This window comes from Camelus bactrianus, chromosome 5, assembly GCF_048773025.1.
Source record: "Camelus bactrianus isolate YW-2024 breed Bactrian camel chromosome 5, ASM4877302v1, whole genome shotgun sequence".
Taxonomy (NCBI): domain Eukaryota; kingdom Metazoa; phylum Chordata; class Mammalia; order Artiodactyla; family Camelidae; genus Camelus; species Camelus bactrianus.
Genome location: NC_133543.1, coordinates 38,168,273 through 38,184,848, shown reverse-complemented (window position 1 = coordinate 38,184,848; position 16,576 = coordinate 38,168,273). Strand labels below are relative to the sequence as shown.

The 16,576-nt window shown below is 42.1% G+C and overlaps 1 protein-coding gene and 1 non-coding gene across 4 annotated transcripts in view; both read left to right on the top strand.

Annotated features, from left to right (window-relative positions):
• The window catches only part of CACNB4 (calcium voltage-gated channel auxiliary subunit beta 4), a 218,726-nt gene that overhangs the window by 48,165 nt on the left and 153,985 nt on the right, over positions 1-16,576 (top strand). The gene's annotated exons all lie outside the window — the stretch shown is intronic.
• Positions 6,101-6,179, top strand: LOC123612109 (small nucleolar RNA U2-19). The gene has a single exon (XR_006719282.1). It is a non-coding gene; the product is annotated as a small nucleolar RNA U2-19 (small nucleolar RNA).

Sequence of the window (16,576 nt, the reverse complement as noted above, 5' to 3'; positions counted from 1 at the left end):
GGTCTTTGTCCGGCTCCCGCCTCCTCATTCAGGCCTTAACTGAAATATGACCATTGCAGGGGGGGCGAGGGGGCCTTCCCCACCATCTAGTCAGTCATTTTTCTGTTTTCTATCTTCATAGCATTTTCAATTCCAGAAATGGCCTTAGATGTCCGTTAAAGGAACAGGCTGTGGTGGGCGATCCCTTACGTGTATCTCAGCTCCACTGCCTAGGTGCTGGATGTCTTCTGTTCGCTGCTCCACAGCCGGGTCCTCTCTTGTTCTGTGCTGGAGGGACCACAGCTTTGGTCATCTTACTTCTCGCTTTCCTTACTGCTTCCGGTTGGGCTCAGCCAGTGGGGAGAGGCGCGCGGGGAGGGGCGGGGGGGAGCGCGGAGGTCGGTGCAGATCCCGGGCTTCTGCCCGTCCAGGCACCTGCACCCCTTGAGGGGCGGCCACACCTCTGGGCCCGCTGAACCACCCTCTCCGGTTTCTGCACCCGCTTCTTCGCGCTGCAGTGGACACGGCCCTCTCTGTTCGTGCCTGGCGCTCTGCCCTACCCCTTGTTGGTTTCCCTGAACACTGTAAAAAAAGAACATTTATTAAACTCTCCTCAGATCACTCGGTTTGAGACTGCTCTTTATTTTCCCAGAGGCGTGTAACTTACTAGCTGTTTGAACCTGAGGTAGTTAATTAACCTCTTTGTGCCTCAGTTGCCGCATCTGTGAAGTGCACATTATACTAGAACACGCTTCATAGAGTTGACATAGGATTAATGAGTTAATACATGAGAAATGCTTACTTCGCAAGGTGCCTGGCACACAGTAAGTACTATGTAAGCATTTGCTCTTTTAATTATTATTGTTATTGCAGTTTTAATTGTGATTATACAGTCATACAAATATAATTATTATTGTGTGGTTTTGACCCATGTCTTGCTAACTTTGTCTCTATTAGAATGCATGTTCCCTGGGGGTAGGGACTCCATCTTATAGAACAATGCCTGCTCCATAGAGGCACCTTATTTATTTACTTCTCTCTGTTTCTCTATCTATGTGTCTATCCTTCATTTTTAAAACTTGCTGTCAGACAACCAGAAAATACTATTCCATAATAAAGTTCAGATCAACAAACATTCATTGCATGTGTCAGGTTTTATATTATCAAAAGTTCAAAATCAGTTATTGATTGATTGTTGAATGAATTTTAATAGATTCAATCATATGTAAAACATGAGAATAATTTGAAACCTCTTTAAATAAACTCTAGTTTTATCAGCCTGATGAGTTTTAAGTTTGCTAGTTTTCGGTTTAGTAAAAAATGTTTCCCAAATTACCTAAGTTTTTCAAGATATTAATCAACCTTTTTTATTTAGGCAGACTTTGCCTGCGAACCTGGAAAAAAATAAAATAAAGCTAAAGGTATGCTTTTAGCTGGACATTTCTCTTTGAGTCTTAACATAAATCCATCTGTTAAGAAATACAAGGTTGCTTATAACACTAGGAGCATAATTCTTTCTGAGGGAATGTAATATTTCCTAATGTTAATAAACTTACTGAATATATCTCTTTTAAAACTGAAATCAGTCAGTTTCAAAGTACATTTTACAACCTAATAAATGTATCATGCAGTGTAGAATTCCATGCCCTTTCTTCCTTTAAAATTAGCCAGATTACATATTTTTGGAGGATCATTGGTTTTTTAGTCTTTTGAATGTCTCTTGGTATCATTTACTTAATGGCAGTGGCAATTGGACTATTTACTAAATGCATTGAATCAATCCTTATTTTAAAATGCTTTTTGGCTCAAAACTCCTCTTGATATTTAGCAGGAGTTATAGGGATTTATGTGGCTACAGTTTTGGTCTGTAGCATTTATTGAACTGTAGACTGTGCTATGGTGAGCGGGGAGAGAGGGGTAAGTGAGAAGAAGGAGGGATGAAGAAGGTCAAACATAAAATAAACTGGAGACACAGCCCTTCCTTCAAGCAATCCAGAGCTGTGTTAGATAATATGTGGGAAAGACTTGAGGCCATTTAGAGATTAAATTAATATATATGTGGATATAAATTAAGTCTGTGTATGCAAAGGGACTATTAAAAAACTACATTATATTTATTTATTTTTCTAGGGAGATTATATTAACAAAGGTCATGCAACTCGTTTTAGCAACACTGGTATTTACTCACAGTAGTCAGTGCTCTCACTTCACGTAAGAAATGAGACTATAGGACTGATTCCAGGGAAGAAAAATTGACAGATACCTAGAAGATGTCTAAACTTATTTTGTCCAAAGAGTGGTTTATTTGGGAAGATTCCAGTATGACCAAAAGGGTAGACCAGGCCCTTAGAGCTTGTTGTAATGGGACTTAGAGAAGTTGTCCAGTGTAACACTCTGGAATTACACTGCTGGTGTTCATATTTTGGTGCTGCCAACTAGCTGTGTGCCTTGTCCACATTTTGTTGCTTCAGTTTTTTCATCTGTAAAGGGGGGTAATAGTGGCCCTGCTCACAGTGTTATGGGGATTAAACAAGTTAATACAGGTAAGCCAATGAGTCCAGTACTGTTATTTTACCTGCTTATTAACCTCTCAGCAGAAATACCAAAAACTTTTTTAAGGTAGAAAGATATAAAGCAAGATAAAAAGTAAGCTGAGATCTTTGGCAAGAGGAAATGCATTAAGTGAAAAAGCATTTAGATTTTTGAATTCCCTAGTAATAACTAAGTTTTATTAAAGCATCTCAGTAATATATGGTTAAACCATAGTGTTTATTTGCTGTGCTTAAGGAATTTGTAATTCATAGCAGCATCCTTAAAAATCATACCCACTAGTTAGATGTGCCACCTTCAATAGTTGATGGATTAAATTAGTTGCAAGTTATCAAGTCAGTTGTTGACTTTTGTGGGCTGCAAAATATATTTGGTCCAATGTGCTTTAAGGGGAAGAAGGTTAAACTGAAGATGTGAGATCTGACTTCTGCCCCTTGCTGGCTGTGGGGCCTGGGATGTCCTCTCCCTCCCTCAGCCCATTTTTATCTGTGGAACAAAGGTACTGGACCAGTGAGAAGAGGATTCCTTCTGGCTTTATCAGTCTTTGGATCTATATTTTGAAACCATCTGCTGGGCAGTTTTAACAGAAGGTCAGAAATCAGACTTGGTTGTGTGCCTTCGTTCCTTTTTTTCTTCTCCCTTCTGTGCCACACTTCCCCCACCTTGAATGTCAGACACTTGAGTCATCTAGGCTAGGGTGCACTCTGTTCTTGCCTGAATATGAAAGTTTACTTTCCCCTAATTTTGAACCTTAGTTAAAGCAAAGCTTTAATCCCCTGGGTTTTGCAAGATCATCTTCATGATGTTTACATTTTAAGGAGCTGGATGCTGACAGAGAAGGGCAGACTTTTAGTAATCAAGGGAAATACCCATTTTCAAAGGTGGATGGTTATGAAAGCATTTTCCTTTTTTTTTTTTTTTTTGCCTGTGACCTAGTTCTCTGTCATCAACCCCAGGCCTCCCTTCAAGGTTACCCAGAGTCTCCACTGACTCTCTTCCCACATCCTGGACGCTCTCAGTACTCAAACCTGAGGATGAAGAGCCACCGGGAGGGGCAGACAGGGAGGTAAGAAAGCAAGATAAAGATGAGCAGACCTGGGCGTCTGAAACATCCCCTGGCCAGTCCCACGGCCATGGGCAAACCCAGGTTGGGAGGCCGCTGTGGGGTCTGCAGTACAGATGACAGCACCTGTCAACAGCAGGAGCTCCAGAGGAAAAGAAATCAGTCTCCTGCATGCTGTCTCGAAGCCTCAGCGTCCTGTGTTTCCAGTTTCTGGGATGTCCTCCTCCGGACTCAAGCTGCACATCCTGTGTAACACGTGACTGACTGCAAGTTAAGTCATGATTCACTCTCAAACTCTTACTCTGTCCTCCCTTCATTATCGTAATACCTTATCCTCACTCAGATCCAGTAAAGTGAAGTGTCCTTTGTGGGCTGACCAGCAGTCACCCTGGGGGCTGAGGGGTGTCCCAGGACGAGGGTAGCATATTAGGTGCTAAAACCAAGACAGTTCCAGACAGTCTCCCTTCATTATGGTCCTCTCTGTCTGCTGGGGAGTTTCTCAATAAATTGTTACTTCTTCATCTTTAAATATCCCGTTAGTTCATGGTGGTAACTTTTGTTCATCCCCCTCTACGCCCTTTCCCTGGGACTGCGTCACTCTATCTGCCCTTGTTGCTCCCTTGTTTTCCTCCCAGACCTGAGGCTGCACCATGAGTAAACCTTCCTCTTGACCTCATTTGATGGCAGGCAGCTTCAGTCTCAGGAGGTGAGAGTTCTCAGAGTCGCCGCTGAAAGAAAATGAGGTTTGTTTTTTTTTTTCAATTGACGTACAGTCAGTTACAATGTGTCAATTTCTGGTGTACAGCACAGTGTCTCAGTCATGCATATACATACATATATTCGTTTTCATATTCTTTTTCATTATTACAAAATATTGAATATAGTTCCCTGTGCTATACAGAAGAAATTTTTTAAATCTATTTTTATATATAATGTCTAACATTTGCGAATCTCAAACTCCCAAATTTATCCCTTCCCACCCCCTTTCCCCCAGTAACCGTAAGATTGTGTACTGTGTCTAAAAAAAAAGAAAAAAAGAGGACACTGATGAAAATGAGGCATCTTGAACTTGGGCTTCAAGGTTCTCTACTTAGTGAGCCCTTTTCTGTGATTTCCTCTTTACTCATCATCACGATACTTGCTTTGGTGTCCATGTGACCAGTACAGTCCATCTTCTCAGCCCTGGTCTGTTTTTCCTGGATGGGATGCCCTGTCCCAAACGACATGGGTTCTTCTTCTCAAAGCTGCGTTGTGCCATCCTCTACGAAGTCTTCTGGAACAAACCTCTCCTTTGTTTTCCATCCCTAGCACTTGATGTTTGTTGATATATTTGTCCTCTTCTTACTGATATCCATTTGTATGAGTTTCCTGTTGCTTATTAGATTTTAAGCACCAAATACATGTCTACTGCTGCTTTTCCTGTGACTCCCCCAATGCTCACTGCAAGCTGTTCACCACGTGGTTACACATGAAATATTTTTGACCAACAGATTGCTCGTTTGGTCTCAGGCTTGATCAGATGCCAAGGAGAACACATTCAAATAATACTCTCTTCTGCTTCTTTCTCAGAAAGACAGATAAAAATGATATGGTTATACATATTGCATAATGATGATGAAAAGATCGCATCATTATCTGGAAATTGCATAGTTAACTATTCAAAGGTGTGGTTCAAGAGTGGTTTGTCTGAGGGCTGCACTAGAACTAGTTAGGTGACTGAGAGCAGTGATGAGATCTGGGCTGGTCTGTGTTGTAAAGCAGGAGGTGTCACTGGGTGTCAGGAGAATGTGCACTGACTCGTGCAGGGCCCCTGGGAGTCTGGGCCACAGTGAAATGCTTGTTCGTGTTGCATTTGTGTCTTGGGTAGCTTTACCTTTGTAACACAGCTTTTCTCCATTGTACCCTTTGCTGGTCTGGAGGTTACAATAATAGCCAACAAATCAGTAACCCTCTGGTTTAACATCCACCTTTGGAATCCCTGGAATTCCGGGTCCTGAATGATTTTTTTCCATTTGGAGGGGGTTACAGGTGACACCTTCCTCTGTGCTTCCCTCATTCTGTCACCTCATTGAGGTCCTGGCTCAGATGACCCAGGTCTTGTGGTTGCGCCTGTTGGGCAGGGAGGATCTAAAATTTAGTTCTGATGTTGAGATGGATGTAGCCACATGTGCAGGAAGAAAGTGTGAGGAGATTTATTACCCATGAATTGAGGCTGTCTGCAAGATTAGGACAGGATCCCAAGCAGGGCTGAAGCGCCTTCAAGAGCAGGAGAGGCAGCTGGTTCTATGGTGGGGAGGGGTTTGGGCTGGGCTAGGCTGTGCATCATTTGAGCTTCCTACCAGAGTTGAAGAAGGACCTACCAGAGCCGAAGGAGGTAGCACACAGCTTTCCTCCCAGCCTTACCTGACGTGAGTCAGGAGTGGGGGAGGGAGGGGTAGGGCTTGAGACCTGTCTGGGGTCCAGCATCAAAAAAGGAGGCATTCTCTGAGATCTGCTCCTCCTGAAGTGGATTATTGATGAAAATAGCCAGGTCTGAACATCAGATGACCTTCTAGTTTCCCTGATGCATGATCTCTGTAGTCTGAGAAGCAGACTGACTTAAAATAATAAGGGGTTGTGTCTGGGGCAAAGGTGTGTGCCTGTGTGCGTGTGTGTGTAAAGGTGACAGTGGATAACAGGACCTGTTGGTGGGTGAATGAGAGTGGGCTGGGGTGTGTGTGTATGAAAGGCTAATCAGTGTTGAGCAATGATGGAACTGACCTTTATACTATAAAGGTTTCTATGCTTGATCTGAGCTCAGAATTAATAAAAATTAAAGAGAGATGGAGACAGCCCTTTATTGCAGCCCTTCTCTCTGACCACCACGTGGTGGTACCAGATTTTGTATTAAAATGTATTCATCACATTGCAGTTCCCCCGACTACATGATAAGGTCTAATTTGTTCACCACCCAATTTCCAGGTCAGGAACTGTGCCGAGCAGCGGGAGGCTCTTAGTGGATATTTGCCGAAAGAATGCTGGGGCATGGATGGAGTCGCCTTCCTGAGGACTGGCCTCATCTCTGCCCTCCCCCTTGTGATAGTCTACTCTATTCCTTCTGTGGCTCCCAAGTCACTGATTAGACTCTCCTTTCCTGCTGTGAGTTCATCTACCCTGGCATCATAGCCAGAGTGGCATTTGTCCCCCTAAAGTTCTGGAGAAGTGGTTAATCTTGGAGATTAGCAGTTAGCCTCAGTATTTTCTAGTGGTTAAGAGTCTACATTTTGGGAAGAGATATATGTGGGTTTATATCTGAGCTGTTTAGTAATTGTATAACGTTGGCAATTTAATCAACAGTCTGCATACATGGAGGTAATAACAGAACGTAGCTCTTAGGGTGTGAGGCTTAAATGAGGTAATGCATGAAAGTGCATTAGAGTGCCTGGCATATGGAAAATGCACAATAAACATTAATAATTATAATGATCAGTCTTCTCATTCATGCATTGAACTTCTGTTTATTGAGTACCTACTGGAGACCAGCAGTGAGTGAGCAAAATGGAGCAAAATTCCTGTCCTCATGGAGTTTAAGTTCTAATAGGAGAGACTGAAAACAAACAAGATAAATAAGAAAAACACATACTATGTTAGAATATGATATGTGTCAAGAAGAAAAAAATGAAGTAAGATCAGAAAAGAGTTGCAATTTTAAATAGGGTTGACAGGAAAAGACCTCAGTAAGAAGATGACATTTAAGTAGAGACCTGAAGGGGATGAGAGAGGGAGGCTAGTGGCTAAGTGGGAAAAGAGTGTTCCTACAGCAAGTGCAAAGTTCCTGAGGCAGAATCATGCCTGGAATGTTTGAGGAGCAAAAAGGATCAGCAGTAGATGTGATCTAAGAGGTCATAGGGGGCCAAGTCATGTCATGCCTTGACTTTTACTCCAAGTGAGAAGGGAAGCCATTGGGTGGTTTGGAGCAGGGGAGTTATATAGTCTTTCTTACATTTTGGCTGCTGAGCTGAGAGTAGGTTTAAAGGAAAAGAGAGGCTGGAAGCAGAGACACAGTCAGGAGGTTATAGCAAAAAACTTGGGCAAGAGATGATGATGGCTTGTACCAAGGTAGTGATTCTCCTTTCCACTATGTTTTGAAGGTAGAGTCAATAGAATTTGCTGACGGATTGAATGTAAGGAGTGTAAAAACGTTGCCAAGGATGACTGAAGGTCTTGGGCCTGAGCTGCTGGAAGAATGGTGTGGGAAGGGAGCAGATCAGGGACTTTGTTTTGGACATGTTACTTTGAGATATCTATTAAAAATCCAAGTCAGTATGTGAGTCTGGAGTTTAGCAGGAAGGTTAGGGCCAGATATATACAGTTTGGAGGCATCAGCTGTAACACCTGCCTTGGGTGGTATCAGTTGGTCCACTTTTGATATCTACCACAGCTGCACTAGGCAGGGGGCTGTGAGCTCAGACTCACCTCAAGTACAAACTGTGTCTTTCCCTTTCTGTGCCTGGCCATCTCTGAAGCTCACTGCAGCTCAGAAGTGCAAGGGAGTTAATGCCTCTAGGGAAGTCCTCCACCAATGGGAAGTGAAGCAAGCAGGTAAATGCTTTGGTATCCTGGGGAGGAAGGTTCTGTACCCTTCTCAGGAGAGCCAGCAGAATCAAGCCCCTGTTGCCCATAACGGTGACCCTGAAAACACACATTTCACTGTTTTTCTTCATCCTCTCTCTTATTCTCTCCAGTCCCTTCCCTCTATTTAATGAAATCACTTTCAAAATAACTCCTTGCACCCAAGTCCTTGATTCAGGCTCTGCTGTCAGATAAACACAAACTAAGACATCATCTTGTAAGAGGTTTTTAAAGCCACAAGACTGGATGATGACATCTCTGAGAGAGTTAGACAGAAAGAGAAGAGGGCTGGGAACTGAGCCATGGGGCGTTCCAGCATTTAGAGCAGGGATTCTCAATCCTGGATAAACATCAGACTCACTTGGGGCCATCTAATAGCCCACCCTTGCCAGGGATCCTCCCTGACTGAGTTAAATCAGTCACTGAAATATGCTCTGGCACCTGTCCCTTTAAAAAAAAAACTTCCAGGGTGAAGCTAGGGTTGAGGGCCACTGGTTTAGAGGTTGGGGAGATGAGGATCAACAGAAGAGACTAAGGAGTGGCCAGAAAAGTAGAAGAAGATGCCTGAAAGCCAATGAAAGAAAGGGGTCCAAGGAAAAAGAAATGATGATTCGGTCTAATGCTGTCAACGGTCAAGTTAGAGGTATCTGAGATTCACCGATGGATTTAACTATGGAGACACTGATGACCTCAGTATGACCAGTTCTGGCGGAGCAGTGGGCAGAAGAAGTTCTATTGGAATAGGTTCAAGAGTGAATGGGAAGATCGAAATTGGAGTCAGTTAATGCCGGCAACCCTTTCAAGGAGGGAGTGGAGAAATGGGGAGCTAACTGGAGGAAGAAGTGGGGCCAAGAAAGGGGTTTTTTTTAATGATAGCATATTTATATGTTGATGCTGGTGGGGAAACAGGAAAGGAAAAAGTGGAATGGGGAAAAGTACGAAATAAGAGAGAATTGCTGAACCCAGTCCTTGAGTCACACCCAGTGCATCACTGAGCGGATGGTCTCACAGGGAGGTTGGGCAGTTTGCTCACAACAGCAGGAGAAAAGGCAGAGCTCTTGGATCCATTGCAGGGAGGAGGGTAGATGTGGAAGTTGGCTTCTGAGAGTTCCCAGGAGTCTCCCTGGGCGCTAGAGCAGAGAACCATGGCAGCCCTGGCCCTGCGCCCTCCCGGGGCGCCAACTGCATCTGTGTCAGCGCCTGTTCCCCTGTGCTGTCCGCTTCACTGACCATGGAGATGGATGGAGCAACACTTCCTGCTGTAAACAGCTCATTGCGTGTACTTACATTTTTTTTTACAATGCCCTGGGCACAACTATAGTCACATTTGAAAACAAATGTAAACAAAAGATGCACACCAGAAAAATGCACGGTTTCATGGTATAACAAGTGTGACTTGTGAGACAACGCTGAACAATTTCTGAAACCTTATTTTAAAAAACCACACGGGGGCACCATTCCTTTAAATCTGCAGAATCCCATTGTGACGACTGAAGCAACAGCTTCTTTGAAGTTCAATTTCCTGAAGTTTATTTTCCTATGACATGAGCAGCTCCTCTGTCATAATAACAAAATATCTTCTGCACCTTCTAGAGCATTTGAAGTGTTCTAGAGACCTGGATTTTTATTTCATCTAGCCCTCAAGCAATCATCCTTTTACAGCCACTTCCTTTGTACTTAAGGCCCAGTGCATATTTTTCTCATTTCTACTTTTTTTATTTGCTTACGATACAGGCTGAGGGCTAGCAATGAATCTAGTTGGCACTCCTATCTGGAATATGACAGACTGAAGGAGACAATTTGGGAAACTTTGGAGAAAATGTCCTTGTCTTTCTTGGTTGCCACCTGGGTTCCCCAGGCTCTCAGCTCTAAAGCTTGCACTTTTTATGATATGAAAAAGAAAATTCTTTTGAGCCACTTCCTGTCTTCAGTAAAGTCATCATTGCCTAATTTATACAAGTGAAAGTAAAGGTTTTTGATGCTAAAGTATTTTTTTCATATTTCACAAATTTATTTTGAAACTAAGATTGCTCTGTTGCAGCCACTATTATGTCTATGCTCTACTATTAGCATCAAAAGCTCCTTTTAACTGTCACGTTAGATTTGCTTTGTTCACTGCTGTATCCCCTAAACCTGGGCTGAAACATGGTAGCCACTAAACATATACTTATATAAACTCACACTGTCTGCATGACTCCCTCTAAGGAGTTGTGTTTGCAAAATTTTGGCTTCTTCATATACCTGTTAGTAATTTCTGGTGAAGATATGTATTGTGATATGAAGTTAATGTAACCTTAATAAATTATTCTTTTCTTCATATAAACATCCTTATTTCTTAGGATTGAACTGGTTCTATAGAATAATAGACATTCATCTGGGACATTTACACCAAGGAAGGTACAATTATATGAGCAAAGAAAATGCATTCTAAGAATATTTCTATCATTATGAAATACTATAGAAAGTAAAAACATTTACTGGCATATTTGAAGCATGGGTTTGGACTTATCTTTTACTTTATCTTCTAGAAAGTAAAAGTTTTGGTGCTAAATTAATGAGCACTGATTGAGGCAAGTATTCCTCACCTCTTTGTTTCACAGTGCAAAGCTAAAATACCGTATAATCTTTTAATGCCACTTTTAGTACTATCCAATAGGAAAATTACAGTGTCCCATATGTAAAGACCTTATGGAAGCTGCTTAAATGTAAAAGAGACAAGCAAAAATGGTGAAGAGTAGCTATCATAACTAAATAATTACAAAACCGGTGTCTACAAATCCTCGTTTTTAGCTGCTTTGAGTTTTTATCAGTTCAACTTGAACTGGTAAACAGTTGGTCCACAGACATGTTAGGGTGTTCCTGAGGTTTCATGTCCTCCTTTCATGACCCATTCATTGTGCTTCCTCATCTTAAATATCAGTTGTCACCATGGTAAACAGGTGTATGTGTCTCTCGGGCACAGTTCTAACCTACCTGTGCCTTTAGAAGTTGTCTTTTTGGCTCTGTGATCACAGAGATGCTTTTAATTCTCTGAGTTGTACACTTAAGTTGTTTTCCAAAACAGACAGCCAGTTACTTTGGTGGGGGAAAGCTGTTTAAAAGCTAATCCCAGGAGTTCATATTGAATGTCAGTACCCACCCCATCCCCATAGTGACCTTTACCCAGAGTTTCTTCTCTTTTCATTTTCTTTTGTCCCAAATTATTTCAGTTCCGCTTTTCTTGGACCTCCTCAACTTTTCCAAGTGCAGACATTATCAGGAAATAAAAATTCAGGCAACCTCAAAACAGCCCTAAATTCCTTTGCCCTCATCACCTGGGTCCAAATGATGACAGTTGTGAGGCCTGTACCTGATCTAACAGGTGAGTCGTGGCAAAGATATTGTGGGTCACGGGGTGCTGTGGATTCCAGAAGAATAGTAAGCTTTCTATAATTCTTTGGTTTCATATTATTTCATTAAGGAAGAATCATACCAAACATCTTATTATATGATTCTGCAAGAAGGGCTGAAACAAATGTAGAGATTGAAGATCATCAAAGTCCATGCTTCCGTACACACAAATCAATCATATTAAAGAAACGGAGATCTATGACATGCTGGCCTTTCTTTAGAAAGAAACATTGCACTCTTGTCCAACTTAGTAAAACCGGGAGGTTTCAGAAAAATTGTAGCAATGGATATAATTCTGGATCGCTCTTCATGTTTTTATATTGTGCTTGGACTGAATCAACTACTTCTTGCAGAGCTCTCTGAAGCACCGTGCTTTTGTACGACCTGAGCCGTTGATTGTGTCCTTTGTAGAATACTTACTAGTTTCACATTTCCTCCACTGCTTTTCTTTAACAGCTATAGACCGTGTGATTCATCTCTGCCCTTCACTCAGTGTAATAAATGGTGAAAACAAAACAAACTGGGCTTATTTGTAGGAGTTAAAATGAGAGTAGTGGTTTGAGTGGCATCTGTCTGGATAGAGGTGATGCAGAGGTGGTTGGAGGGGAGAGGTGCGAGTAATAAGCCGATTGCTGCAGAGAGGAGCCCTTTTGTCTCCCTCGAGTTCATGTGATGGGCTCATTGCAGACACTACGGTTATGAGGGAACTTGTCTGTGACTCTGGGTCGAGAGGACATGTGTGAAGATGAGGGGCTGACACTTTTGGAATGTCCATAGCCTTGCCTTTACATACACATCCTACTACAGAAGATCTTTTTAGAAAGAGGACACGTTGTAAAAAGCCAGTGTTCCATCAGATAAGAGACTAAGCCATATCCCTTCTTAAGAGTAAGAAGTGAGAACTGAAGAGAAAAAGTGAAAGAGAAACCTCAGGTTACTTTCAGGTTTTTAGTTTTCTTCCTTTCAAGGCTCAGAGCCTGGATCCATGGGCATTGCCTCAAATTCTGTGAAGGCTTCAAATTGATTGATATTGTTATACTTGATAAAACATATACTTAAAATACTTTATGAAGTTTATTAATAATGAAGTACAAAACATTTAGAATAAAATATTGAGATTGAAGACTGAGGGAAAAATGTAACATTCACCTACATGGATTTCCTTCCTATGAAGATTTATTGGACTCCTCATTTCAAATATCAAGGAGAGTTCAGGTAGTAAGAGGATAAAACATCTCCTTTTTACACTTGATATTTTACACTTGATAAAACATCACCAGCTCACAAATAAACGTACAAGAAGGGAACACAGGCCCTGTCTTAATATTTAGAAAGGATGTCAGATATTCTCCTAGGTTTTGACAATATTTTCAAAAAGAAAACATTTTCCAGTTAAGAGACTTTTCACCTCGATTTTACTGATAGTCTGCTGACATTTCTGGGTGAATCAAATCTTAAGAGAGAATGGGTTGCTGCAATGAATACCCCTGTTTTCATTAAGTGAGACTTTGGTTGTCTGAAGGGTAATATTTTTTTCCTCACTTGAAGTTTTAAGCCTCTAAGTGCCACGCTACACTTTATTTAACATAAAATCATTCTAGAATGGATTACATGTTTTTTCCACATACTCCAATAGAAGGTACTGAACATACTTTGAAAAAAAATTGTTTTAATGTCTCAGAGTTATTTTGTGCATTTTGAGGGCAAGCCACAGATGCAGGTGGCAGATTAAATATATGCATTTATATAGAACACATTTTAGGTGCCAGTTTAGGTGCCCAGTTTCGCCTCCTTCCAGCATTGTTTCAGTGGGGGAAATGCCTTGTGACTTCCTTTCCTGGGCTTCTTCCTCCAGGTGCGTTCTTGACCCTCTAACCCCATTGCCTGTGTCGTCGGCTCATTATAACTGTCAGTTTTGCTCTGGAACTTCAGTCTCCCCCTTCCCCCTGAGAACTTCTCCTTTGGCTGCAGTTGTACTTAAGCAGACTCAATTCTGAAATAAAAGCAAGAGTCAAAAGTACACCTTCCTGCAGCTTCCCCAAGCCCCCACTGAATCTCTCTCCTTTCTTCACAGTCTTGGAAGAGCAGTCTTCTATTCGTGGCCTTTATTTCCTCATGTCCAACTTACTTCTCAGACAGGAGCATTTGGCTTCTTGCCTCCATCACCCTGTACTGAAATGCTCTCTGAAAAGTCATCATGAATTCACTGCCAATTTCTAAGCCTTCATAGAATGCTTCTTATTCCCTTTGGAGCATTTCGTCTTCCTGGACACTGTCCTCACCCCTGACTTGGGAGGCATTCCTCTGTCTTGACTGGATTGCATCTGCATGTTCTCTTTCCTTAGCTGGCTCTTCTGTAACTACTTGACTGTTAACGGTTAGAGCTCTCCAGAGTTCTGACCTGATCACATTTTCATCCTTCATTTCTTTGGACGAACTTATCCATTTATATGCTGAATACTCCCAAATAATTTTACTTTCCCCAGACTGTTTTTGAGAGGCCAAAGACAAAATGGTCTGTTGATTCCACCACCCAAGTACGCATAGTTCAGTGCTCACTTCAAAATGCCTTCTAAACAAGACCATTCCCCTCTTTGAAAAGATTCTTGTTCAAAAAGAAAAGAAAAGAAAAGGTTCTTGTTCAATAGGTGGCAATGTATGATGTTGAAATTTTCTCAGTATATGGTAGACATCCCTGGGTGTAGCTAGGATGCTTCATTCACCAGAGTTCACCTTTTTCCCTTGCTTCTTTTTTCGTGTCACGTCCAAATATTTTTTTAAAGTTTAACTGATATGCTTATTTTCCTTTACTTATTTCTAGATGGAGATTGGAATCCCATTTGCATAATGACTTCTTTAATAGCTGTTTCATAATTGCTACTTGGTTAGACCTGTTGTACAAGCCTCTGTTTTCTGTAGTACAGTGTGAGTATTGCAGCTTAACCTTTTCTTCACAGTTCTATATAAAAGAAGGCACTCTGTTTTCTCCTTGCTGTTGGAACTGAAAGGAACATCCACCAGAGGCAACCAGAATACGTGTGATGTTGGAAGGTTGCAGTCACAAGGACCGTTTCTGGGGCCATTTGTAGCTTCTACTTCTATTAACTTGTTGAAGAAGTAGGAAGCTAGTGTGTCCTGACCAAATCTTACCTGGGAGCCCCAAATAGGAGATCCCCTAGGACGGTAAGGAGAATGCCACCTACCATCTTCATCCCCCCAGAACCCAAGTGGACATAGAAATTCCTGACTTTCTCTGTCAGGTAAAGTGTCATGGCCCTGGCATCTCACGTGGGAACCTCTCGGTCGGAGGAGGCTCTTCTTTTCTCAGACATGTAAGGCTCATGATAAACAGGGCCAGGACCTCTAAGCTCTAGACACTTTGTCTGGGGTTGGACATGAGTCAGCACAATAGGCTCCAGGATTAAAAACCTTGAGTTGGAAACAATAGAAGCATAGTGAATTTTTTTCTGAGTTTTTAAGGGCTTCATACACCTCTTTGCCCTCTCAGCTCCCATCCTGACTGCCTCTCAGTCTGGAGATCCCTCTTGCTCTGTTGACCAGTCACATGTACTGCTGCCTTGGCCTGTATTTCTGTGGCAGGGTCCTCCTGCCTGTCTAACCGCAGCTGCGGGAGCTGTGTGGCATGCCGGAATCGTGAGAGAAAAGAGGAGAAAACTAACACTATTGAACACTATCACCACTATTCTTGGTCCTTTGCACAGGTACATATGCCGGTGCACACAGATATGTATTTGGTGGTCATCTGACTACATGCAGTCTGCTTGTCATTTTGACTTCTTTTAAGTGTTATTCCTGATATTCTTTTGCTAGGGAGATACCATCTTCTGTGTTATCAGAAGAACTTTTAATTAATTTGTCTAGTCATCCATTTATCCCTCCAGTTACCCACCTACTCATTTACCTATCCATCCATTCACCCATTAAACACAGACTGAGGGGCTGTGTTGCACCATTACCATTAAATACAGGAAACTCAAAATCTGAGAATAAGAATTTCTTTCCATTTTACCATCTCTTTTGTCTTATACACATATACATCTAACTTTTTGAATCAATTCTAATTGACCATCAGGAGTAAAAGTGGGATTGAAAAGAAGCTTGTATGTAAAGGTATTCCCAAGGCAAAGAGGTAACCAGAAATGACCTGAAATAACTTCATCACCCAGTTTTACTGAAGGAAAAGGAGTCTGGCTGAAAAATTACCATCTGGGTAAGTGTTCTGAAAAGCCTGCATTCTAGTGAGAAATACTCCGAGGGCAAGCACTTTGTTCAGTATAAAATTCTGTCATTTTGTTGTTGTCAGTGCAACATACATTTTTCTGGCAGCAGAAGACAAAACACATTATGGTGTGTGTATTCTCCTCCCCAAAACCTGGGTCCTAACCACTAATTCCCCGTTTCCCCCTTGACTTCACCCACTTCCACCAGTAAATTGCCTTCACCTCTTGAGCCTGAGAGAGAATGGTCACACACGGGCTTTTAAGTACCCACGTATTAATAGTTTCAACTGTTTGAAATGGAAAGTCTCCACAAATATTTGACATCATTGTCATTTGAAAATAGTGGACAAAATATAATAAATCATTCACTCCTCCTCCTTTTTGTTTTTGGTGGCCCAACATCAGGAATCTTATTTATTTATGTATTTTCGTGCCTCAGGATTATTTGTACAAACAGCACAGGAGGACATTAGCCCCATGCAGACAGCAGCCCAGGGGTCACACCAGTCCTTCTATCCTCACATCAATAGATGAAGGCCTCTACTCTGGAGCCTTTGTTGGGGCCTGGGCGCCTTTGGGAGCCGGAGCCAGAGCTGCAGCTGCAGCTGCGGCCTTGGTTGAGCCTTGTCCTTGTCCTTTGGCTGGCAGAGCCTGAGACCCTTGGCGACGCGGACATGAGCACGTTTCCTGAGCTTGGGGCGAGCGATTTAGGCAAGTCGACTGAACTCGTGGCTGCTGCCCT